The following is a 26,584-nucleotide window of genomic DNA, read 5'->3' as shown; positions in this document are numbered from 1 at the left end:
GCGACAAGAACAATCCTCCGTAGGCTAGACCGGTCCGGTAGGCTACTCGAAGTGATTTTCCCACACAGGACTATAAAATTATGTTATTTTACAATATGATGCATTGTTTTACAATAAACTACACAAAAGTACATAAATGTATCAACCTTAAAAATATTCCGAAGTAAAATGCAACATATGCAGTAATATAAAAGCAGAACCATCATAAAAACCCTGACAAGTTTTTTTCCCCTCCAGAATTCCTTTACTTTTACTCTTGATACCTTAAGTACATTAGAGTATGCAAGATAATTTTGCTTAACTAGGGTTAGAAATATATGACTAGTAGTTTTTCCCCAGTGCGGTATTAATGGTTATTAAAAGTACTTTAGTGTAATAAAGTATCTCAATATTTATTCCATGAGTCAGCCCTGCAAACCTGTTGGTAGACAACTTAGTGGATAGTGAAAATATGCAGTCAAACACTCTGGAGCCCATCCCAGATGAGGTCCCACCAGCAGAGGCCTTACCAGGGCCTTTATTGTGGAGCCCATACCGGTCCAGCAGCACACCAGGGTCTCCAACTCAGCTGAATAAAAGTCTACATCATTTTTCTTATTTTATGTACTGTACAATTTAAATGTTTATGTTGATTTTGAGATGTTTAACGTTTGTTGTAAATAGTTGGGGGGAAAAAAGTTATAGAAGAATTTGTTTCATGTAGAAATTATGACTGTCATTACAAAAATAAACAATGTCCAGAGCAATGAATTCTCTTTTATTTACACATTTAAAGTTGCATAATTTTTTTCCTTTTAAAAAAATATAAGTGAAAAAAGTTAAAGAATATAATATATATACATATTTTTCAATCATTCTTTCAAGAAGAGAAAACAGCCTGTCCATTCTCTCTTGTGCTCTCCTCGCCTCTGCAGTCCCATGTCTTCTCTAATCAAGTCCAAAAACTCGTCCTCTCTGTCTTGCCTTCTTCGTGGTGCTGGTGCTGCTACCCCTGGCTCATCTTCTTGGTCACACACTGCTGAACTCAGCCCTGGTGTGTCCTCAGGGATTGAGGCAATGAGGGTGCAATGCCTCTGTCCCAACATCTCATCCATGAGGACAAACCAGGGCCAAGTTTCAGCCGAGGGTTTCCCACTCACACCATCACCGGTCCCAGGACACGTGCAATCCTAAGGCAGAGCAAATTAACCATGGCTTGTTAACAACAACAGCACAATACATTTCAGCAAAGATGTGATCTCAACTTTCTTACTTTGTATTTTTAAAATCATTCATATTCAGAAATCATATTCATGAATACTCAAATTTGGTTAAAACCTTTGTAGACATGGCTTGCATGACAGCACTACAAAAACACATACAAGTGAAACCCCATTGCCTCATCTATGGTACTGCTTTTCCTATTGTTGTGGGCTTTATAGGGTGAGTGATATTTCTTATTTACACAAGTTTGACAGACTAGTGCAAATATTACAATAAAATGTCATTTAATTTATTTAGGTTTTTTTTTTTTAAATTGCAGTTTAATAAATTGAGCTGTCTGCTCCTTGCTCCCTGAAACAATTATTAAACTATTAGCACAAGTTTTGCGTCAGAACACCTGACATGAAGCCACACAATGGTGAAGAAGGAGTTAAGGTGAAGTTTATAAGAAAGAAAAACTTGTGGCTTTTAACTCAGGTTTCACTAGCTAAGTTATTTGAGTAAATGAAAACATAATACTTACATTTAAATGTGAATTTGCCGTCCACCAGCGAACTCTCGGCCGTCATTTTTTTTTTTTTTTTTTTAATAAAAATGTTGTCGTCACCGCCGCGCGATGAATTATGGGGTAGGATAGTCCGCAAAGTGTCCATTTATGTATCCTTCCTTTCACGGGGAAACGAAGGGTGCATTTGGCGTCGCTTTAGCCTTCGTCGCGCCGCGATGACGCAACCGGCCTTCGAATACGGACTTCGGAGGATGCAGAATTGAATTGGGACAGCCTTCATAGCGCCGCGGTGACGCAATCGGCCTTCAAATGCGACCTCCGAAGTGTGCAGCCTTTGAATTGGGACATCCTTCGTCGCTCCGCTGTGACGTTTCGACGCGCCGCTGTGACGCAATCGGCCTTCAAATACGGACTTCGGAGGATGCAGACTTCACATTGGGACACAGCTTATAGTAAATATGTGTCAATAAGACTTTTGACTAATGGATGTCCTCGCCTAGTGTTTTTTCTTCAAAATTATGTGAAAATAGTCTTGCTTTATCGTTCACATAAAACCATACATTGATTTAAATTGATGTAAAACAGGTTTTGCTTGGAAAGCCAATATGCGAGGGGGAGGAGTAGTTTACACCTTTGATTACAATGTCCCCACCCACTCTGCATAATGATGAGCCATTCACTCAGGTGTGAAACTGACTGAGCCACAATACAAGGACAAAATATATATTTAGAAGACTTATGTTGACCATTTAAGATTTTGCTTACATCTATCTTGTAAATATGTTTTGCTATTTTATTAAAAAGGTTACAATTACAACAATAATTACAATTTCAACAATATTGTACTCTTTCTTTGTAAAAAAAAAAATGATTATAGGCCTACATTTTATCTATGTATTCATATTTCAGTCGATTTTTACTCATCTCAGTAGCAATACAGTTTGCTAAAACATCATCATTCATTCACACACGCGATTTAAATTTAACTTCTGGCAAAGATGAAGTTGACGATAGGCTCGCAATATTGACTCGCGATCTTCGCAGTAGGCTAGTGTTTTGGATGGTTTTGTTTAGAACCAGCTTTCTGTAAATATATTTCACATTTTTTAGACATGTGAGGCGAGTAGGCTACGGTCTGGTTAATGATGATCTCCAGTTCAAGCACCTTATGTTGTGGTTGCTAGCCTATATTTACTTTAAATCCAGGAAATTTGTTAATGAAAAAATTATTAAAATTAAGATACAATTGATACAAAACAAAATTCGTTTTAAAGAAAGGATTTGTACTTTCTGTTTTGAGGTCTCTGTGAAAGTTTGAAAGTCTTTTAGTGCTTTTTTTAGAGCGCTCGCGTCCATAATGGAGAACTGTCACGTAATATTGTTTTTTCCTCATAAATGCGAACACGAAAAAATAAAAGACAAAAGACTTTTAAGTAAAACTTACTCCGAAATTGTGTTCTCGGCGGAATTCGCTCTTCAAAATGCTGCCGTTCGTCCTCTGAGGAAAAGGTGCATTCTTCCTCGCTGTCCAGAATCATCTGAAGGGAGTCTTTATTACCGGAGAAGCGTGTCATACTCAAAACGCGATGAACTATCAGTCAGTCTGATGAACAAACTGTGTTTTTATGGCATTGATCGGGGGGCGTATGCGATGCATACTAGATCAGGTAAACTATTTACATGTGAATCGCGCCGGGGGCGGGGCGGCTGCAGCTCATTTAGAGATAATGAAGGGAGAAGGAAAAACGGTACCTCTCCTTGCTTTCAAAGTGATTACATGAGTTAAAAACATTTGTTTTTTATATAAATTACTTCATTTAAAAGAAGAGATTTCAAGCTTCATAAAGACATACCTCACGTGCCTGTGTGAGAAGTATTCGCTGAGTTATGATTCATTTTCGGACGCGTTTCAGAATGGACTACACGGACAGAGAGAAGGCAGAACTCGCTTCGTGTTTATTTTTCTTTATTTGGCGAAAAGCACAACACTTTGTTTTTATCGTGAGTATACACAAAAATAATACACATTTAACAGAATCGATTGATGTATGAAACTTGTTTTGTAAAATCAAAGTCAAAAGAGTATTTGGGGTCTCAATTCAACTCATAAGGAAAAATTCTCAATTTTTGGGGTCTCAATTCAACTCATAAGGAAAAAAGCGAATAATAAAAATAATAATTTATTATTAAAAAGGTTACAATTACAACAACAATTCAAGTGTAATCTTTCTGTGTAAAAACTAAAGTATACATTTTATCATACATATTTCAAAGTTAAGGATTTGACTGATTATTTGATAACTTTATTTTTGACTAAACATACTATATTTAACATATGAGCAAAAATTGGCATTATTATTATTCCTCACAGCGCTGCGAGACAGTGTAAACTAGTACAATGATCTGAATAAACTTGTGTGTTTTCTCGAGCTGATATGGGGGCGTTCACAGGTTTGCGTGGATTGCCTCAGTCATTTGCGTTTGAATAGCGCGCTCTCCGTGGGCGGGATCACATTAAAAATAATGAGCTGAGATGAGAACGACTGACATCTCTCTCTTTTCATACATATTACATAAACTGAGAATATTTGTTTTTTATAAAAATTACTTTATTTAAAAGAAGAGAATTCAAGCTTCATGCCTGTGTGTCTGTATGCCTGTTTGACTGAGTCGCTGAGTTATGGTTCATTTTCGGACGCGTTTCAGAATGGACTTCAATGACAGAGAGAAGGCAGAACTCGCTTCGTGTTTATTTTTCTTTATATGGCAAAAAGCACAGCACTTTGTTTTTATTGTGAGTATACACAAAAATAATACACACTTAACAGGATCGATTGATGTATGAAACTCCTATGGAAAATCAAAGTCAACAGAGTATTTATGAGTCTCTTTTATGGCCCTTTCACACGGGATGCGTAACGAAAAAGCGAATAGTTCGTGTGCGAATAGTTCGCATCAAAACCATTCACATCAGCCGCGACGCGAATTTGCGACGTTCAGAGAGCTTCAACATTCCAAAACTTCCGCGCGAATCGCGCCGACAGCTGAGAAAACATGAACACTTCATCATCATCATCATCATCATCATCCCGTCATAGTCATAGCATCCAGTGAAGACGAGCTTTTCATTTTATTTAAAAGACAGAAAAGAAGGTTTTGGGTGCACCCAATCTTACAGAACAGAGAGACTGAAGGGAAGTATGCTTATGTGCAGTTTTTTTTTTTGCGTCTTCAACTAAACAGTGCGTTTTGTAATGTAACTACACATTATAACACAGTACACAGTGTAACACATGAAGTAAGTTAAAAATCATTTGACTAGAAACTGTAGATATCACACAAAGAATGTATAGTATACTAAAAGCAGCCCTAAATACTCTAACTACATTTTGTTACGTGTTCAAAGTAAACACGGTCTCTGTCTCTATCTTTGACGATAATAGTGTTAGCTTTCTCGAGTTGGTTGGCAATGCTACGCCACACATTGTCTTTCAAATCGTTGCCCTTGTAGTATGTGATTGGCTGAAGCCTATTCTGTCGCCGCAAAAGTAAAAAAAAATCGACATTGAAGCGAAAAAAATAAAAGTCGTTTTTTTTCGCCGCAGCACATTCGCGTTCGGTATGGAAGCGCTCATTACACAGAAAGCTGATCAAAAAATAAACCCATCGCGTGCGTCAAAATCGCGTCCAGTATGAAAGGGCCTTTACACTGATAAAAAAAAATTAGCAGATCACGCCGGTGTGATTGCCGACCTCAGAGGGTTAAAAAAGCCTATATATTTGGCAGATGTAAAGCATGTTTTTATTATTACTTTAACAGCTCAGAGATGTTCAAGGAGCTAAACCTGTGTGTGCACTTTGGACTGTGAATTTGCACTGTGAGTTCTGTTTTTAATAAAGTATTGGAAATTAATGTTTTTTTTTTTTTTATCCAATTCATCGATTATTGGAAAAAATAATCAACAGATTAATGGTTTATTAAAGTAATCATTAGTTGCAGCCCTAATTGTAAAGTCCCAGAAAGGAAATAGTTGGGGTTTTATTTAATGCTAGAGCAAATGGTAAAATGACTTTAGTTATGGTGTCCTGTATAATTTTAAGGGCTTGAGCGTCAGTGCTTTTACTTTTAGCAGTATTTTATCAGCAGAAATGTAAGTGTGTTACAACACAGTGTGTGTGTGTGTGTGTGTGTGTGTGTGTGTGTGTGTGTGTGTGTGTGTGTGTGTGTGTGTGTGTGTGTTTGTGTATACAGATCCTTGCATGCATTTATCCATATAAATCACGGCTAGACATTAAGTCCCGTTATGTGTAAGTGAATAAGTCATTCAATTGTTTGAATAAAAAAGTTGCTTGTTTGGAAAAAAAAAATAGGATTTCTAAGTTATAAATATATTTTATTCTAAAACCATGTCAGTGTACTATCTTGTTAAATATGCACTTGTGTTTTGTTTTGCAGAATATAAAACGTATGACTATGTAATAGAAGTTGTTTTTCTATGTTTGTGTGTTTTATTTTGTTAGGTTAATAAAAATATGTTCTGTTTGTTTCAGGTTCGTGCTGTCAAAGTGAAGGTGATTCATGTCAGTTCTGTGGATATGAATGGTGTGTGTGTTGAGATGTACTTGTCATACAGCCGATCACACGGGTCACGTAAAGATGGAGTTGTGGGAGAGGCAGCTGGGAGCACTGATCAGAGGTCAGTCGTACGATATCATGAATGTGTTCACCAGGGAGTTTGGTGGTGATCTATTCCTGACTGCATCTGGAAGCACTGAGATGAAGGAGGTGACGGCAGCTTCTGCTGGTGTGAGCTTGGACGCTTCATCTGCAGTTGATGAAGGTGAAGGCAGAACATTGACCGATCATGTCACTGGCGCGGAGGTCAGTGTACGGCGATGCTGTACAGAGTGCTCTGATGGCAGGCAGAGTTTGATGGAAAACGGAGATTTCACTGCTGTGAAAAGTGTGTGATGCTGCAGAGGACTGGCAGTTTTCAGGCCAATGTAACAGCCAGAGTCTGCTTGTCAGGAGATTTTGGCGAAGAAGATTTAAAAGTGCCCAATTCAGTCCTGACAAATCATTTGGAGAAAGAGGGATTTGTTGAGCTGCTGTCGGATAGACAGGACATTGAGGAGCATTTGTTTGAGATGGGATTGTGCAGTTTGAAATGCTGGACAACACTGTGCCTGTGCCAACTGCAAGTGAAGAGTAAACACTGATCAGGCTGATTGATTAATGTTAAACGAGTTGGTCACTTAAAATGGGAAATAGGGTGATAATATTTTTACTGTGTTGATATGTAAGATATAGGTGAGTTTTTTTAGTTAGTAGAATATTATGAATCTTTATTGTTGTTTGTTTTTTTGTTTTGTTTTTTGTATTCATATAAGTGAAGTCAACAATATTGTGTATATATATAGTTTTATTTTCTCAAAAAGCTTTTTTTATGTTTGGAAAAATATTTAGTAACAGTTGAAGTTTTTATGTTGTGGTTTATAATTTTATTTTATTTTAAGTGGTAATTGTAATGCCTGAACTTTTTATTTATTTTTTTCCATTTAAAATTGTTTGCACTTATATTTAATTTACATTTTCGTTTGTTCTGAAAATGTGTCGAAAGATGTTCATTTTGTTTATGCAAGACAACTGATGTTCTTGTTAAAGTTTTATTTAGACATAATTGAAAACGTAACTTGTAGTGTAATATTTTTTTTTAATTGGAAAGGTTGTTATTATTGTTGGCTTTGTCATGTTATAATGGCTTAAGTGTTTCAATAAAATAATTCTTTAAATGTATTGAATTTGTGTTTTTCATATGCGTTATGAAGGGAGTATAATATTTGCCAGTGATCAGCATTAGAGTTGGCTGTTTCGGTTATTATATATATATATATATATATATATATATATATATATATATATATATATATATATATATATATATATATACACTAAGCATATTTTCTTAGCGATATATTGTATTTACACTAAAAATAGCAGTTCTTTGCAATATGTGCCAATAGTTGTTAGATGATTTTTATGCTTATAAATAGTGGCAGACACTATTTGCCCCTCAGTATTGTTGTTCATGAACAGGATGCATTAAAACAGTTATATTTATTAAAATTGTTTATTGAATGACGGTTTATTGGGACAATATGTAATCCCTAACCCTACCTAATAAATAGGCCTACTTCATTATTAAACACTTGTTTGGCAAGAGAGAAGCGCAAGTTTGTCAAAAGGGTGAATGATTAATGAGCGTATTTTTTAATCTTGTGTGGCACAATCAGACTTACACGGAGTGGAAATAGAAACTCTGTTGTTAACTTGAACAAAATTGTTAGATTATGCAGGAAAAACAGAATATTTTATTTAAATTAAAATTAGATGTACGGCCTTAGTTGTGCAATGTACATGTTTAGTTCCTTTAATCCTTTAGAGGGCGTGTTGTTTTTTCCCGTTTTAACAGAATAAGAAATGTTATTGTGCAGTTCTTGAAGAGGCATGCGGTTTGATGTCGTCTGTATAATCCTAATAACTAGTTGGTTAATATGGCTCAGACATTATGATTTCTATTTCAAAGCAAGTTGTTTTATAAACTTGTAAGTTGTATGATAATCTGATAATACAATGCTTTATCAGATGTGCAGTGTTGGGGAGTAACGTTAGTGAACTTGGCCTACATGTAACAACGCTATTTTCAGTAGCTTGACAGTAGAGTCGAGCTTTCCCAGTAGTTAACTACTTTTTCCGGCAAGTAATGTTAGCATGATTTACCCTGTTCTAGCATAGTTTACCACAATTTAATACATTCTAGTATGACTTAATAATATGATTCTAGCATGATTTACCATATTTTACCATGATTTATCTTAGTTTACCTTGATTAACCATGTTATAGGATGATTTACCATGATATACCACATTCTAGCATGATTTACCTTATTTACTATGATTTACCATGTTTCTAGTGTTATTTACCATGCTTTACCACATTGTTAGCAATTATGTGAAGTATCAGAACAAATGAAGTGATAAACACTGACAAAATATGATTGTGTTATAATAGTAATTGTTATTTTTTAGTGTCTAAATATGAATGCAAAAGCAGCTGTGAAAAGACTTCATTAATAAGTAGAATGGTCAGCAGAGGACACTAGAAGACCACTTATTGGCTCACTTTCACTTTAAACTACTTAGTTTCACCAGTATTCTTCACTAAATCAAACCAGTTTTTACATGTTAACTCCATAATGCATGCTTACACACACACACACACACACACACACACACACACACACACACACACACACACACACACACACACACACACACACACACACACTGAACTAATTTAAACAAAGAATGATTCAGTGCCTCTGTGTCCTCGTGAGCATTAATAGGTAAATATAGCGTTTTGGTTTACAAAGACATTCTTTTATTTATGACATTTAAGACTCATTAATGTGGCAATAAAGTTTTATTAATGTAGGTCAAACCAGTAGACATACCTGTAGACACTTACATAGACATTTTTGTAGATATAGATATAATAATTGAAATAAATGATAGAGATGTAGTAAAGGGTAATGTCTGGTCCTTCCCTTGAAGATGATAGTAACAAGAATAATGTGTTATATACCGAGGTGCCTCCAGTTAATAAGCATATATTCTCACATGTTTTAGAATACTAAAAAAACAGGTTGACCATAAGGTTGTAATATACCCTGAGGTTTATTAAATAATCACCACAACTCACAATTAAAATACAGTGTTACCACACTCAAATAGTGCAACACTTTAAGTGACCCAAAAACTACAAAAATACAGTGACTAAAAATAGTCAGACCCAAAAGAGAATTTCAGTTACCTCAAATGCAAGTGAATTACTCATTAAAATCAATAAAGACTCTTAACTCTTTTCTTGTATGTAATCAAATATTGCATCATTTTCGGCAACACTGGATTCATTAATTCTAATGCTTTCTTTTCTCTTCTATTTTATTTGGTATCTATTTATAAAAAATATATACACTTTGTCCTATTGTTAGTTTAACTGCTTCTATTGCTCTTTTGATGTGTATGTCGCTTTGGATAAAAGTGTCTGCTAAATGATTAAATGTAAATGACTCTTAAATTGACTCAGTTGTAATCAGATGAGTCTGAAATTCACTCATTTGAAACAAAACTTATACATTGACTCTGTAACTAAAAGACTCAAATGTCTTTGTATGGAATCAAATTACTCTTAAATTGACTCGTTCGAAACAAAATGACTCTTAAACTGAATCATTTGAAACTGATTAACTTGTAACCAAAAGACTCAAATGTCCTTGGAATTTGTCCCAATTCGCTTACTTATACTACGACCTAAAAGTATGTGGTTTTTTTTAGGAAAAAGTACATACTTTTGAGTGTGTAGCAAAAGAGTATGCACGTTCTGGGACATACTTCGATGACGTCATGTAACGTGAATGAGAACGTGGTTGCCTAGTTACGCACACCGCGACTGTTAACAAAACATTTTACATTTCATTCATTCTTATATGTCCAATATAATTGTATTTACTATTCTCATCTTTTTTCCCACAACACATTTACAATGTGTTTACCAAATTGAGGAGTGAAGCAGGGCGTCGTCGTAGATCAACCAAACGCAGGTCGTTTGTGAGGGGGCTGGTTCTGACGTTCATGTGCAATGTGTTTAACGAAAGCTACTTATTTTCTGAGTTAAAATATTTAAAGTTTATAGTATAACTATTGTTTAACGCATTTTATACTTAATTTTATACCTATGTATAATACTCAAAAATACCCTGATGAAAATTAACCATGCTTTTACTATAGTAAAAGTGTAGTAACCATGTTTCTTTGGTTGGACTGATAAAGTTAACATTTGTACAGCCACAGTATTACTACAAATAAGTCAGTGTGGTTAAACTATGGTTAGTGTAGTAAAGGGTGTTTATTTTCATAAGGGTTTATAGCAAGGTATAAAACTAAGACAGAAACATCAAAAGAAATACATTAAAAAAGACACTTGTGTCACAGGTCGGGGTGGGCCAAGCCAGACTGCACCCACCCCTGGAAACCGGGTACCACCTCGAGGAACGTGTCAAGGACCAGACAGACAAGGGAATAAAGGAATAACAGTTTTCTTTATTAAGTTAAGAGCAGTAATTTGAAGAATCCTAATTAAAATCTTCTTTCTTGTCACCAGAGGGAATTCGATGGCCCCCTGGACCGTAGAGGGGAGAACGATCGGGGCGGCCCTGCAGCTCGTTGGAGAGGGATCAGGAGCAAACTCACACCGTCTAGGTAGGTCACTGGGTAAGTACTCTTTACAGGACTCAAGAGGAAGTCGTGGTTATACGGAACCCCATTCGGACTGGAACCAGGTAAGTACTCATGGGCGGGAGTGGAACAAGTCCCGGATGCTGCCCCAGAGGTAAGTACCCAGGGAGCGGTTGCCTCAGACTCGGACGAAGCACAGGGACACAGGTGGCGAGCGGACCGGGCCTGGAGGGGAAACAGGTAAGTATATCCCGGTAAGTGTCCTTTATGCCAAACCAGTTAGAACGGGGGCCTTTAGCCGAGACGTGAGGGAACCTTGGACAACAGGAAGACACTTCGATCGAGGCACGTGCCGCAGCTATTCCTTTTCCTTCTCAACAGGGGCAGCGGCTTGCAACATAGGCATGGAGGGCCACCAGGCAGAAGAACACTTTGAGCGAGACGCTCCCCTTCGGCTGTGTACTGCAACAATACAACAGTTCAACGGTTCAGCGGTATACAAGCGCTCAACAGTGATACCTTCTCTCTTTCTGAACAGGGCGGAGGCCTTCAATGGGGCATGTGGAGACCACCAGGCGGGGAGGACACTTTGAGCGAGACACTCCACTTCGGCTGTGCGCTGTAACCAGGTAGCAGGGTTTAACTATTCAACAGCACAATAAACATTCAGTTGAAATACCTTCTCTCTTTCTGAACAGGGCAGAAGCTTTCGATGGGGCGTATGAAGACCACCAGGCGGGGAGGACACTTTGAGCGAGACACTCCACCTCGGCTGTGCGCTATAACCAGGTAGCAGGGTTTAACTATTCAACAGCATATGAAACATTCAGCTGCAATACCTTCTCTCATTCTGAACAGGGCAGCGACTTTCAATAGGAGCGTGTGGAGACCACCAGGCAGGAAGGATGCTTTAAGCGAGACGCTCCGCTTCAGCTGTACACTGTAACAATGTAGCAGGGTTTAACAGTTCAACCGTAGATGAAACATTCAGCTGCAATACCTTCTCTCGTTCTGAACAGGGCAGCAGCTTTCGTTAGGAGTGTGTGGAGACCACCAGGCGGGGAGGATGCTTTAAGCGAGATTCTCCGCTTCAGCTGTACACTGCGACAATGTAGCAGGGTTTAACAGTTCAACCGTAGATGAAACATTCAGCTGCAATACCTTCTCTCGTTCTGAACAGGGCAGCGGCTTTCGTTAGGAGCGTGTGGAGACCACCAGGCGGGGAGGATGCTTTAACCCTCTGGGGACCAAGGTGTTTTTGGGGCCCTTGAGATGTTCTGACATGCCTTGACATTTGTGCTTTTTTCAGTTATTTATAAACATGTTAATGACAAAGGTGTAAATTCACTATATATAGCACAAACAGGGCTACCATAATATGCGAGCAACTTGTATGTAGATGTTTGTATTTTTAAGAGAATAATGTTTATGCGTGGTTATTGGAAAAAATAAAAATGAAAGTTGCTGAATTAAGACCACAAAACACATATTAAATATGTGTCCACAAGACTTTTGACCAATGGATGTGGTCCCTTTGAGTTCTAGCTTCAAAATTATATGAAAATAGTCTTGCTTTATCGTTCACAAAAAAAAAAATACATTGATTTAAATGGTGTAAAACAGGTTTTGCTTGGAAAGCCAATATGCGAGGGGGAGGAGTAGTTCACACCCACTCTGCATAATGACTCTGCCTAATGAGCCATTCATTCAGGTGTGACACTGACTGAGCCACAATGCAAGGACAAAGGATGTATTTAGAAGAAGACTTATATTGACCATTTAAGATTTTGCTTACATCTCTCTTGTAAATATGTTTTGCTATTTTATTAAAAATGTTACAATTACAACAATAATTACAATTTCAACAATATTTCAGGTGTACTCTTTCTTTGTAAAAAAGAAAAAGAAAAAAGATTATAGGCCTACATTTTATCATATGTATTCATTAGTTTGAATATAGCCGCATTGGAACATCTAACATCTTAGTCTATGACTTTATTTTTGACAAATATATATATATATATATATATATAATATATAATATATAATATATATATATATATATATATATATATATATATATATAAATAACGTTAGATATGAGCAGAAATTGCTAAACAAAAGCTTATTTTATGTGGCAGTATATTCTACAGTAGCCTAAAAACTGTACCCAAATCTAGTCAACAAGTGACTGACTGTAACGTTGTTTTTATGAAATATTAGGGCATATAAATGCTAATTTGCAGTTTAATACGTTGCTTATACAAATACATTTTATTTCAACATATTCCAGTCGATTTTTACTCATCTCAGTAGGCTATAGCAAAGCAGTTTATTCTTTCACACACAGACGCGCGATTTATATTTAGGTTAAACAGTCTTTACAAATATGTACCCTTCATTCATCTCACAGAAAGGCGAGTCATATTATAGAAATGCGATTCATCTTTTTGCGGTTTGCATAGGCCTACACTAACGTTATTCCATAACGTTATTCCACACTTGAGAAAAGAAAACAGCCTACCTCACTCCTCAGCGGGATCTGCTCCTCATATCAGGATATATTGTTCCTCATATCAGCACTGTTCTGAGGAGTCTTTTCTCCATAAGGTAGGCTATATTATGCCTCACTCGATCGCGACGCGCTTTGTTTACAGCTGATGTGGGCGTTTCACAGATCTTCAATAGTTTGAATAGCACGCGCTCTCCGGGAAGTGGTCACATTACTGTGAATTAGCTCGTAATGAGCTCGACTGGAGTCGCTCTCTTTTTATACAGATTACAGAAGATGAGAATATTTGTTTTTTATATAAGTTACTTCATTTAACAGATGCGATCTCAAGCTTTATGCCCGTGGGTCTGTTTGCCTGTTTGACTGAATTTTCGCGGAGTTATAGATCATTTTCGAACGCGTTTCAAATGGGAGTTTACTGACAGTGAGAAGGCAGAAATCGCATCATGTTAATTTTTCTTTATTTGTCAAAAAGCAAAACACTTTATTTTTATTGTGAGTATACAGGAAAAAAAATAGAAACTGAACAGGATCGTTTGATGTATTACACGAAAATGAAAGATCAAAATTAACAGAGCATTTAGTGTTTATTTTCATTGCTAAAAAAAAAAAACGAGCAAAACGCGCGGGCGCGTTTTTGGTCCCCAGAGGGTTAAGCGAGACACTCCACTTCAGCTGTACACTGTAACAATGTAGCAGGGTTTAACAGTTCAACAGCATATAAAACATTCAGCATTAACAGAGCCGGGCTATCTCAAAATGGTAAGTTGGGCGCTTGATATATCAAAACCCTCCTTGGAGACGGCGAGTGAAAGACTGTAAGGAGAGAGTGCACAGCAGACTACTATTACTTCTCCACACGATGAACTTCACTCCATAACACAAACCATGTGAATCGTCACTTCAGGCACTGCATTCCACTCGCACACCGTGCATTCGGGCCAGCACTCACCCACCGGTCTTTCTCCCACCAGATCGACTCTCGTCTCTCGCAAGGGCTCAACTTCTCTCCAGAGACAGCAGAAAACGGGTGCAGCGATCATCACATTCAGCGAGGAGCGGACAAAAGTTGGAGACAGATCAACAATTCACTCGGTGTACTAGTTCACTCGTGCCACACACTTTCCAAACTCTCAACACCACTTCAGTGTTAGTGCATATAAACAACGAATCCGATACTCATCACTTTACGTCTTCCCCACTGCTGACGATATTCCTTGGGTTTTCGTTGATAAATACTTCACTCTCTTCTTTCCACTTCTCAGCTTCAATCTTCGCCCACTTCACAGCCCAGCCTCAAATACAAAACAGCCCGCCGACAAACACAGTATCTCACGGGAGGAGAACCACACGACAGTCTGCTTCCTCTCTATTTTTAAAGCCCCATCTGAATACGTGTCCCTCTCACAACACTCTCTGTAATTACTCCACACCTGCTGTCAATCGGGCAATTGGCCTTGCTGCCATGGCAACAGATTCGCAGTGCAATAGAGACGGGTGTCCACTGGAGGTCTCCACAACAATACTGCATTCACAAGGACTTTAGTCTTTTCTCTAATTTTTGTCACACCGTGACACTTGCATGACACTGTACTGAATGCAACGGCCCCCATCCTGAGGATGTTTCTGGACAGGGAGTCTGACCTCCGCCCCTATCTGCGCCTGACCATACAATCCATAATCAACCTCATAGAGGCACTGCCTTATCAGGTTGACCATGGATGGTCAAAAGACATAGAGGTGGTGATGTTCTTGTACTGGCTGGCCCATGCTGTGTCCTATAAGGTTGTGTCCTCAGCATTCGACAGCAGGACTATCCTTGGCCTACTAAAAATGATGGTGCGTCTCCCTCAGGGTGAAGAGTTGGAGGAGGTTGGTGCAGAGTTTGCCAGGCTTGCAGGCTCTCCTGCTTTTCGGATGGCAGTTGGAGCTCTTGATGGTTGCCACATCCGTATAAAGCCCCCAGCAGGAAATGCAGCCTCTTATTTTAACAGGAAATTGTTCCATTCAGTCCAGCTCCAGGCTGTATGTGACCACAGAGGAAAGTTCCTAGACATCTGTGTCGGCTTTCCTGGATCTGTCCATGATGCAAGGACCCTAAAGAACAGCGCCATTTACAGCAGGCAGATATACCCACCTGAAGGCCGGTGCATCCTGGGAGATGGAGGGTACCCCTGCCTGACATCGGCCATCACCATCATGACCCCCTACCGTGAGCCTGTTTCCTCTCCAGTTGAGGCCCGCTACAACAGGCATCATTCCAGGGCCAGGTGCGTGATCGAGAGGGCCTTTGGCATGCTGAAGACCCGCTGGAGGGCCATCTTCTTTAAAGCCCTTGAGGTGAGCCCAGACTTCACCCGCATCATTGTTACATGCTGTGTCATTTTACACAACATGTGCTTTGCCACCGGTGACATCATGGAAGCAGATGTGGCCGATGATGATGATGATGTCAACAACGAGGACAACGCTGACACCAACAGAGAAGTTGTGTGTGGTGATTTCATGAGGAGCCGTCTGGCAGTAGCAGTTTCCGCACCCGACGTCCACGTTCCTGCTTTACGTCCACGTGCCATGTTTAGAGTCGTCCATCTTTACTCTCCTTTGTTATAAAGTTTATATTGTATTGTTTTAAGGTTCTATAGAAGTTATATTTTATTGAACCACATTCTCAGTTAAACAATTATTTCATGATCGTAGTAATAAGCACTTTTGTATTGTTGATATTAAAAATATTCCAATTAACATACAATGTGTCATGGGTTTTCATTATATTAGTAACACAGGTTAACATCTGTTTATAGCTCTAAAATCGTCTGAAAAATTGTAGCCAGGAAGAAAAATTCAATCCTATGGAATTGGGAGAATTTAGAAAAGGACTCACCCTCCACAAATGATCACTACCTCCTCCTGTCCTGGCTGCTTCTCCAACCATGACTCAACCCTTGATTTCAGATGTTTATTATATATGAAAAACAATACTCTGTGTAGTGTGTCAATCAAATTTGTTCATAAATGCTATACTGATTTTCATAAACTCAATCAATTGTCAACAACTGAATACAGTGTCAATTAATTTATATATTAACCCTTTCAGATTCTGCATTCATTCCAATGGACATAATTAACTGATATTAACTATGGTGGCCTGCGACAGAGGGTATAACTAAATATATGTCATAATATATATAAATATATATAAATTACAGAAACGTCTGTCGGTCTGTTAACAGCATATCTCTCGAACCGTTAGTCCGAAGGATTTCAAACTTGGCGCATGTCTCGCTACGGGCACGAGTAAGTGCAGTGCCAAGTTTGAGATGGCGTTGTTTGGATGACAAATGCAAATGATATCGTTAAATATATCATTTTTAGAGGGTTGTGGTTTAATTACTGTTGTTATTATTAGGGGGTTCTTGGAAATGTATATTGGTGTAGACAAATTCACTTATGACATGTAAGAGAAATATAGGCTATTATAAGTGTTGTTGTTTTTTTCTCATAAATATGAATGCATCTCCCGGACACTAGCCATTAGTCTACTTCTTTTGGCCCATTTGGTTTAGATGGCCAACTCTCCAAATCTGTGTGGAAAAGCTGCTGCGTATTTACTGAACATGTCGACACTGGTCTGTGCTTGACTGTTTATCTGCTTATTTTAGTTCATTTAGTTTATTGAGTTTATTTAACCCATCGCAACCAGATCGCAACTTGTTGGAACTGTATGAACTAGGGTAATAAACCTTATGTTGTTCTAAAGGCTCATCACCTTCTTTTTTTGAAACACACACACACACACACGCACGCACACACACACACACACACACACACACACACACACACACACACACACACACACACACACACACACACACACACACACACACACAACAAAAGACCTGCTCGCACTTGCCCATTTAATGTCAGAGAATGGTGACATCCTTTTGAGGTATAAATTATAATACATTTTAAAGGTCCCCTTGCATGAAAATTTCACTTTATGAGGTTTTTTAACCTTAATATGAGTTCCCCCTAGCCTGCCTATGGTCCCTCAGTGGCTAGACGTTTTGATAGGTGTAAACCAAGCCCTGGGTATTTTTAAGAAAATGAATGAAATGGGCATAGACAGAGCTTTCTTGTCAACATAAAGGTGAATTTACGTTGACATACAAGAAAGCTCTGTCTATGCATAGTGCAGTTTGTGTACAGTTTTCACATGTGTGAAAGGGCATTAATTGGCAAGGTGTGATTTTTTTTATATATACTAAATTGGGTCAATTTAGTCCCAAGCAGTATTTAAATAGTACACTTACAAGCTTACTACTAGTACATTGATATTAGTATACTTACTAATAAGTTATACTACTTTAAAAATAACAAATAAAATAAATCAATCTAGCATTCCGAGAATAAAGTCGAAACATTTCAAGAATAAACATTCCGAGAATAAAGTCGAAACATTCCGAGAATAAAGTCGAAACATTTCAAGAATAAACATTCCGAGAATAAAGTCGAAACATTTCGAGAATAAAGTCGAAACATTTCGAGAATAAAGTCGAAACATTTCGAGAATAAAGTCGAAACATTTCAAGAATAAACATTCCGAGAATAAAGTCGAAACATTTCAAGAATAAACATTCCGAGAATAAAGTCGAAACATTTCGAGAATAAAGTCGAAACATTTCAAGAATAAACATTCCGAGGACAAAGTCGAAACATTCCGAGAATAAAGTCGAAACATTTCAAGAATAAACATTCCGAGAATAAAGTCAAAACATTTCGAGAATAAAGTCGAAACATTTCAAGAATAAACATTCCGAGAATAAAGTCGAAACATTTCGAGAATAAAGTCGAAACATTTCGAGAATAAAGTCGAAACATTTCAAGAATAAACATTCCGAGAATAAAGTCGAAACATTCCGAGAATAAACATTTCGACAATAAAGTCGAAATATTTCGAGAATAAAGTTGAAACGTTTTGAGAATAAACTCTCGAAATGTTTCGAGTTTAGATTTTCTTCGCAAAATGTTTTGACTATTCTCGTAATTTTAGAGTTTTTACTTCTTTTTTTTTACGTTGCGGTTCAGGGCTTCCATACTCTACTAATAGTGAAGTTATGGTTTTTGTTACTTGGAAATACATGGTAGAATTTTTCAGTTTCTAAGCAGTTTAATTGATAATGCACAGAACAGTGTTGACACTACATTTCTGTGCTACTGAATGATTCTGTGTGTGCGCGATCTGCGTGTGATGTGCGAGCTACTGTCTTTGTGTGTATGTTACATTGCAGCACGCATTAGATTAGAACAGCAATTAACTTACATAGACAATAAACTGTTTTCACCTAATAAATTTTGAGCATCCAGATGGTATAATCAAATATGTCTTGTCGAGTGCTCTCGGAGAATGCATTTATTTGTCATTTTAACTGTTTGGAAATGAAGCTTGAGAATGTCAGGAAATGGCTTATCCTGTTGCGCCCTCTATAGGCCATGATCAGCAACTCGTTGACGTCATGGCAGAGGATTAAAGTCAGGTAATTAACAGAGCAGGTGTGGACTAATGAGAAACCATTTAAACCGATTAATGACAAGCAGGCAAAACTGAGACACTGAAAATGAACAAATACAATGTCTTGGGTAAATTATAGTCCTACATTATTTATCCTAATTTAATTTTAACTGTCTGACAAGAGGAGCACAACAGAGAGATTAAAATACACACATACTCTTCTGTAGTTTTAACTGTAGGCCTTATGATTTAAGTAGGCAGTATATGAGAAGGTATTAGCTTTTTCCGTGTGGTTGATGTCCAGTGTTGCTGAGTAGAAATACATAAACAAAGTTGCGTTGGATTTTCTCCTCAGCGTAAAGGTTAAGAGGCCCATCTATCACTGTTTTCCCTGTTCGTATAGTTAGTTTCTGCAGTAAATATATAGGCTATAATCTGTGTGCTTGCACATCTGATGTTTCACGTGCGTTCGGCCAATCAGCGAACACTAACGTCACTGGTAGTTCCTATAGTGCTGGTTTAGACCGACTCTGGAGTAGGAGTAAATTAGTTCCTCCAAAAGAGTTCCTAAAACTAAAATCATTCCTAGTTCCTGCGGTGCGAACACGCCAAAATCCGGGAACTTTCGCCAATAGTTCTTGGAACTAAAAGGTTCCTCCGGAGTGAAAGCCCCTATAAATTATTTTATGGCATGTTTGCATCTGCTTATAAACAAAACTTAAACCATTCACCATTCTCTGCCTTTAAATACGCAAGAGCGAGCAGGACATTTTTATTTCTTTTTGTGTTGTGAAAAAATAAGGTAATGAGGGTTTAAAAGAACATTGAGGTGATTAGGTGTCCTAGTTCACACAGGTCAAATTAGTTGCGATGGGGTAAATAAACTCTAAACAGATACAAGCCATCGTTTGCTAATGATTGCGGTGTCTGTGGTTTTCAAACAAACAGCTCAAAGGTTTTCACTTTGAATTTGACAGATTTATAAATAATTTTATTTTGTACCATGGACTTCTTGCTAGGAAACCACTCCCACAATTAGCAGAGTAGCGCAGCTGTTGCTGATTACAAGAGTGTATAAAGCAGTGTGTGAACTTGTGGCTGTTGATGGCCAGTGTGCATAGTGGTGACCATTTAGATGATATCCATAGACTACATAAAGAGAAGGTTCCAAGGAAAATAGATAGGTTTATTAAAAAAGATATTGAGGAAAGTACTATGGATGCAGAAATTAATTTGAATGAACTAGTGATAGTGTTAACTGGTATTAGGAATACTTCTACAGGTGAAGATCAACTGAGTTATGTCATGTTCCAGAAACTACCTGGAAAAATATTACAGATAATATTATACTTATTTATTAGATTATGGGAAGAATGTAAAATGCCCAAAAGCTGTAAGAGTGCGTTAATATTGCCATTTAATAAACCTGGGAAAGATTCTAATAATGCTGGTAACTATAGACCTGCATGGTCACACTATATAGACAGGCATATATAGACAGGCATGGTCACACTCTTTATCTAATTTTATCTCTGGGTGTGTCTCTTAGTAGTGTGACTATGGAAGACCATTGTATATCTGACCATAGATCTGTTTTTTTTTTTTTTTTTACTTTTGATCTGCCTGTGCCCACACCAAAAGACCAATCTGTTGATTATTATTTTAGACCTGTAAATGAGGTGACAACAAATCTTTTTTCTGAAGCATATGCGTCTAGCCCCATCTCTTCTTTCATTGAGGCTTCTGGACCCTGTTTAGATATGGAAGAATTAACTGATATTTTTAATTCTCTATGCTCAAACATCATAAATGAAGTTGCTCTGCTCAGGCTAAAAAGGCCGAAACTTAGATCTCAGCCTTGGCTTAATGAAACGCGTGCCCTTGGAAAGGCTTGCAGGAAAGCTGAACGCAGGTGGAAGAGACCAACAGCAGGTTTCCTATGAAATGCTAAAAGACACACTCAGCGGTTACCAGCATACAGCTAGAACTAAATATATAGAATTGTACCTTCTAATATTGTTCTAGAAACCCCTATGCCATGTTCTTCTTTACTAGATCACTTTAAAGCTGTCTCTCTTCCAGCACTAGCAGATAATATAGTCAAGCATTTGAAACTGTCATCGACTCCTCTGGATCCTATTCTACCTCGGCTCTTTAAAGATGTGTTTGCAACCATAGGCCCTGGTATACTATCTATTGTGAATAGCTCATTATCAAATGGTGTTGTTCCACCCCGTCTCAAACAAGCATTGGTTACTCCCCAAATCAAAAAGCCTGGCCTCGATTACACTGATCTGAATTTTTTTCGCCCAATTTCAAAACTACCATTTATATCTAAAATATTAGAGAAGGTTGTGTTATTTCAAATTACCTCAGTTTTAAGTGAGAATGATATCTTGGATAACTTCCAATCTGGATTTAGAGCTAGACACAGTACAAAGACTGCTCTGGTAAAAGTGCTGAATGACCTGCTAATAGCAACTGATTCTGGGCCTGCAGCTGTTTTAATTACATTGGATCTCAGTGCCGCATTTGACACTGTTGATTATTCGATTCTTTTAGACCGGTTGGAGTGTGAGGTTGGCATTAGTGGAAGAGCACTAACATGGTTCCATTCATTTTTACAGGACAGAACATTCTCTGTTAATTTTGCAAATGTTTCATCCTCTGCAGTCACCTTAAAATATGGCCTCCCTATTTTTACATTTCGGAAACGCCTCCAACATCCTGCCGCCTCAGCAAGACGGTCCTTATCGGACTGCGCCAGCAGATGCGCTGTGTGCTGAAAACGCTGGGCAGGGGCGTGTACATGTACAGCACATATGTCCCAGTCCAATAGTTTGTCCTTCACCAACTGTGTTCCACCTGTAACTTATCTGACAGTGAGCAGTCTGTAGACAGTTCATTTCAATAATAATGATGCATAATTAATAATTGTAATGTAAATGGTCTTGCCAAATAAAAGTAAGACAATAATTAAACTTGACAACTTTTTTTCATGACAACAAATTTTTATCACAAATGTATTATAGTAGAAAATAGAACTGTACAAAACTATATACAACAAGCAGCCTCACAGGGGCCAAGCCTTCCAATGGTTCCAATAAAGTATTATATTACAACATTTTCACAATTATTAAAGTTTTGTATTGATTATGAATTTTGTCATTCACTTATACGGCTCTAAGTGGTTTAGATTTGGTGTTTTTGACTGACTTTGAACTGATGTTCTTCATCACTATTTATTAATGTTCACTATTCTGACAAACATTCCTAGTTTAATTGTAGATTAAAGACATCTCTTTAAACAAGAATTCACACAATGCATTTTATAATCTTGTAATTTTGTTATATTAGATATGCTTATGTTCTATTTTCAGTTTCTACATTGTCATGGGCATATTAGATATTATGTGATCTCCAGTTTGGATCCAGCTTCATACGATAATTTCAGATGATGCTAACTTCTGTGAAGAGATGACACCAAATCTGTTTTAAAGTTGACATGAAATCAAAATTGACCCTATTAACTTTAACACATATTACTTGTCTTGTGGTGAACAATTAATCTGTGCAAGTAAATACTCAGAATTTAATTTTTTAAATTTTAAATTTAAATTTTTAAATAAATTTAAGATGTTAACATGATTTCTGGGCAGGTCTAACATTTTTTAGTAGTTCAGTCATGTGACCACACACATTTATTTTGTGGTACTGTCGTCTTAACTCTTAACTAAGATCTTATTTTTAAATGTGAATTAAAAATAGTTATTTTTAGTTTAAACACCTTTGAGCACATTGGATAAAGTATGCAAATAAGAGGGGGCTGTTTAAGTAGAAGATTTTAAAGGACTATTGTTGCATATTTAAATGCATATAGAAACAAATACTAATGGTTTCTTTAGTTATTCACAATGACATTTACAATGAACTAAACTTAGTGCCTAGTTAAGAATGGTTATAAGCATTCACGCAACTTTTCAAATGTAAGATAAGCCCATGAAATAAAGGTCACATATTCCAAGCATTGACATATTTGCTTTAATAAAATTGAAGAAAAAAGAAAAAGACATTAAACAACGTTAATTTAACAAAGCTTTGCCATGAGGAAAAAAAAAAATAAATAGCATTACAGAACATGAAATCTAACCAATAATTAACTAAATTAACCTCATTTTAATAGTTTGAAAACATGAATTAAATCAATATTTTCCATTCATTAACAAAAAGAAGGAAAAAATGGAATTACAATCATGAACGTTACATACATAATATACACACTACCATCACATGCTGTGCGTTTCATTATAATCTTGAACGTTACATTGCCCATGAAAAAAAAAAAGTATACATATACACACACTACCATCACATGTTGTGCGTTTCATTACAAAGTCATTTTTTTATCATCTTTACAGTACTCTCAGTCGAAGGTTTTTTGGCTGGTGTAACAGGTGGTGGTGTTGGCTCAGATGGTCTTTTAACTGGAGACTGAGATTCTGGAGTGCTTTGTGTCTCTGTGACACAGAGGACAGGGTCAGTTTCATCAAGGCCTATATATGTTAAAGTCAGTTCATCTGAGGATAGCAAGAGTTCTTCTATATCTTGTGAATCACAAGCTGGCAGGTCAAGTTCTGGTGTTATGAATTTTGACAAAGTGAAGTTTGAAACGGTAAGAGAAGTTATTTGACCGTCTTGATGCATTTCAGTGATTCCGTTGCATTTTGTTATAAAGCTTTTTGTGTTCCGTAGAATTTTGCAAGTTGGGCAACGGTGAAATTGCTTTTTGACGTTGAATTGTTCTTGTGATTTGTGGGATTTTGGACATTGTTTTTTAATGTTTATTTGCACCCCTATTGGCTTCTGTCTCACCACTGTATTAGGTATAGAGGGTTCCTTGCTTATTTTAGGGCCTTGACCATGGGCCCGTTCTTCGTACGTTGCTTAAAACATCCAAGATCAAATTACACATCCAAGATGATATCATCGTGCGAATCATGATCTGGTTAATTAGGTTCTTCGAACACACCTGCCGGATATGATTAGTATTGCTGGATTGAGTTATCTGAGATAATTGCGTGTTCATGCGCTGGTTAAAAGGGGATATGTATCGATTAGTAGAAACATTGATCAGCAACGCGGGCTCAGTTTTTCTCCTCAGCAGAGCAAGAACTAATAGTCGAAGTTTATTCGGAATTTTAATGTTTAATCAAAACGCCAGGGAACACCTCAAAGTCTGCAAAAGCCAGGAGAGAGGGCTGGCAAAAAGTAGCAGACAATTTAAATCCATTAGAAGTGGCCATGTTAGATGGTTTTTATCACTTATTAGCCTATATATTTGTATTTTATTAATTGCATAATTGCTTTGATCATTGTAATGTCAGAGTCACCACACTAGAACATGGGAACAAATAAAAGTGAAGTACAAAAATATTCTACATAATGGTAATTTTTAGTTATATAGTCTATTTTATAAAAGGTACTGTTAAATACATGGTGTTCTGTTTATAAAAGCAACCAAGAAAAAGGCTGAAAAAAAAAGAAAAGAAAAGATCTTAGTAGCCTACACTGTAAAATATTTTTTGCTGCATTAAATTAAGGCAGTATAGTCATTTCAACTGTTAAATCTTGAGTAATGAAGAAATGCTTTGACTTGTGAAAGTGAAAACTGATAAACTTATGTTAATGTAAAAATATATTTTGTCATGATTTATTGATCACATTTTTGTGGATACGCTGTATACTGGAAGATCTCCTCAGCTAGCTTCTCTAAGATGTCAGACTTCAACCCTGGAGTAATCTTCAGTTGAGCGCCAGTTTCTCTGAAGCTGTCATTTCCACATTGAAGCTGCACCTCTACATTGTATGGAAAGTGAGGAATGGGGAATTCACGTGGCCATGCACATGATCTCAAGTCATTGTCTGAATGTGGCAGAATGATGGTGTCATCTGAGTCTGTTGCGGGCAATGAGGCCTGTGAGGAAATGGGAGATGTTTGATTGCTCACTGGTGCTCCAGATGATCCAGGAGTGCTGGGAGCATTCTGCATTAAAGAAGATGGACTCAAACCCACATCATTTAGGGGGGTTAGAGTTAGGGTTGCCATGTACACCAACTTGATTGTACTTCTGTCCTTTATGTCGTGTACTGATGTGACATTCATGAATTCATAGTTCAAGGTGTCTGCGCGGTAGTAAAAAGAATCTACCAAAATTAAGGCCCTTGAAAGGTAGCAAAAGGTAACAAATGCAATTTGACTTGGTAGTAAATTTTTCATCACCACCTCAATATATGAGTTTCCGTTTTTTTTTGCTTAATATTTGTGTCTCCATATTTTAACTTAATCTAGCATAATTAAAAAAATATAGCTAGGTCTCTCTCTCCCTCTCTCTTGCTTCCGGGAGATTTTAACTGATTTGTGGGCATCAGTGAGCCGCTATCAATATGCGGGTGACTCCCGGAACTTCCGGGAGACTTGGGATGTCTGCTTCAGAATAAATTATATTTACAGCACACACACACCAAAAAAATTCCGGACAAGCAACTTTTTTACTCGGACAAGTGAACGACAGATTTACTTGTCCAAAGGACAAGCACATGAAAAGGCTTAATGTCGAGCCTGATAGCAATGTTGTTGATAGCAACAGAGTTGATAGCAATGACAAAGTGCCAAGGTTATTATTCACCTTATTAGGGCTATGGTTAGGATAACTCAAGGGCTAGGGTTAAGATAAGGACAACTGAAACTCAACTCGACACTACAAAAAAAAAAACATAATTGACAATACTTAATGATCACAATTAAACATTAGTGTACCTAATATGTATGATGGGTGTGACAGTGTCACACTTATACCTTATAGTAAGTAGTGCTTTGCATACCCCTCCCACCCCCCAAAAAAGGGCTACTGCTTGATGTCGTGTTGGTAGTAAAAAATATTGTGGAGGTGGTAAAAAGATAGTAAATTCACCTCTATGATTCCTGCATATACCCTGTTGTTGAAGTCAGGATGAATTTTTACTGTTACTTTCTTTGCGTGGAATGAAGAACACTGAGATATTTTTTTCTTTGTTTGTGGTTGTGTGGTAGTTCTTCCTTTGAACATGATATATTTAAACTGACAGATTTGAACACTAATTTGTTTTATTTTAGTCACAAATGTTTTCCTTAACATGTACATTTATATAATGGCAACATGAGGGTCCTTTTAGTACAGGGAGATGTCAGATGATTGGATTGGATTTCCCAAAGAAAATTCTTTCTATTATTACAAAAAACAAAATTATTCCTCCTGTAAGAAATGTTAGGCAGCCCTCTTGTTACCATATTTAGTGTATTAGTGTATCAACTCATGCAGCGTATGAACACAACACGAACTACCATAATCCAACCTTGTATCTGTATGAATCTTTTAAGTGTCACCATTTGCCGGCCTCCAATCCTGTAATCTGCCAAGGGGTACTGGTCCAACAAGGCACCAAGTTGAATGAGGGAGACTTCTGAAGTGGGACACAACTCAAATGCCCTAAAATGCTCCCTATACCATGCAT

General features: G+C 37.3%; 2 long non-coding RNA genes across 2 annotated transcripts in view; both read right to left on the bottom strand.

Annotated features, from left to right (window-relative positions):
* Positions 1–26,584, bottom strand: part of LOC311081627 — a 525,325-nt gene that overhangs the window by 277,120 nt on the left and 221,621 nt on the right. The window lies entirely within an intron of this gene.
* On the bottom strand, positions 737–2,157 carry LOC311081836. Its single transcript, XR_014606016.1, has 2 exons — positions 1,727–2,157; positions 737–1,169 (listed from the first exon to the last, which is right to left on the bottom strand). It is a non-coding gene; the product is annotated as an uncharacterized lncRNA (long non-coding RNA).

The sequence above is a fragment of the Abramis brama genome, assembly GCF_963993115.1.
Source record: "Abramis brama genome assembly, chromosome: 4".
Classification (NCBI taxonomy): Eukaryota; Metazoa; Chordata; class Actinopteri; order Cypriniformes; family Leuciscidae; genus Abramis; species Abramis brama.
The sequence above is the reverse complement of the archived record's forward strand: the minus strand, read 5'-3'. Positions and strand labels throughout refer to the sequence as shown.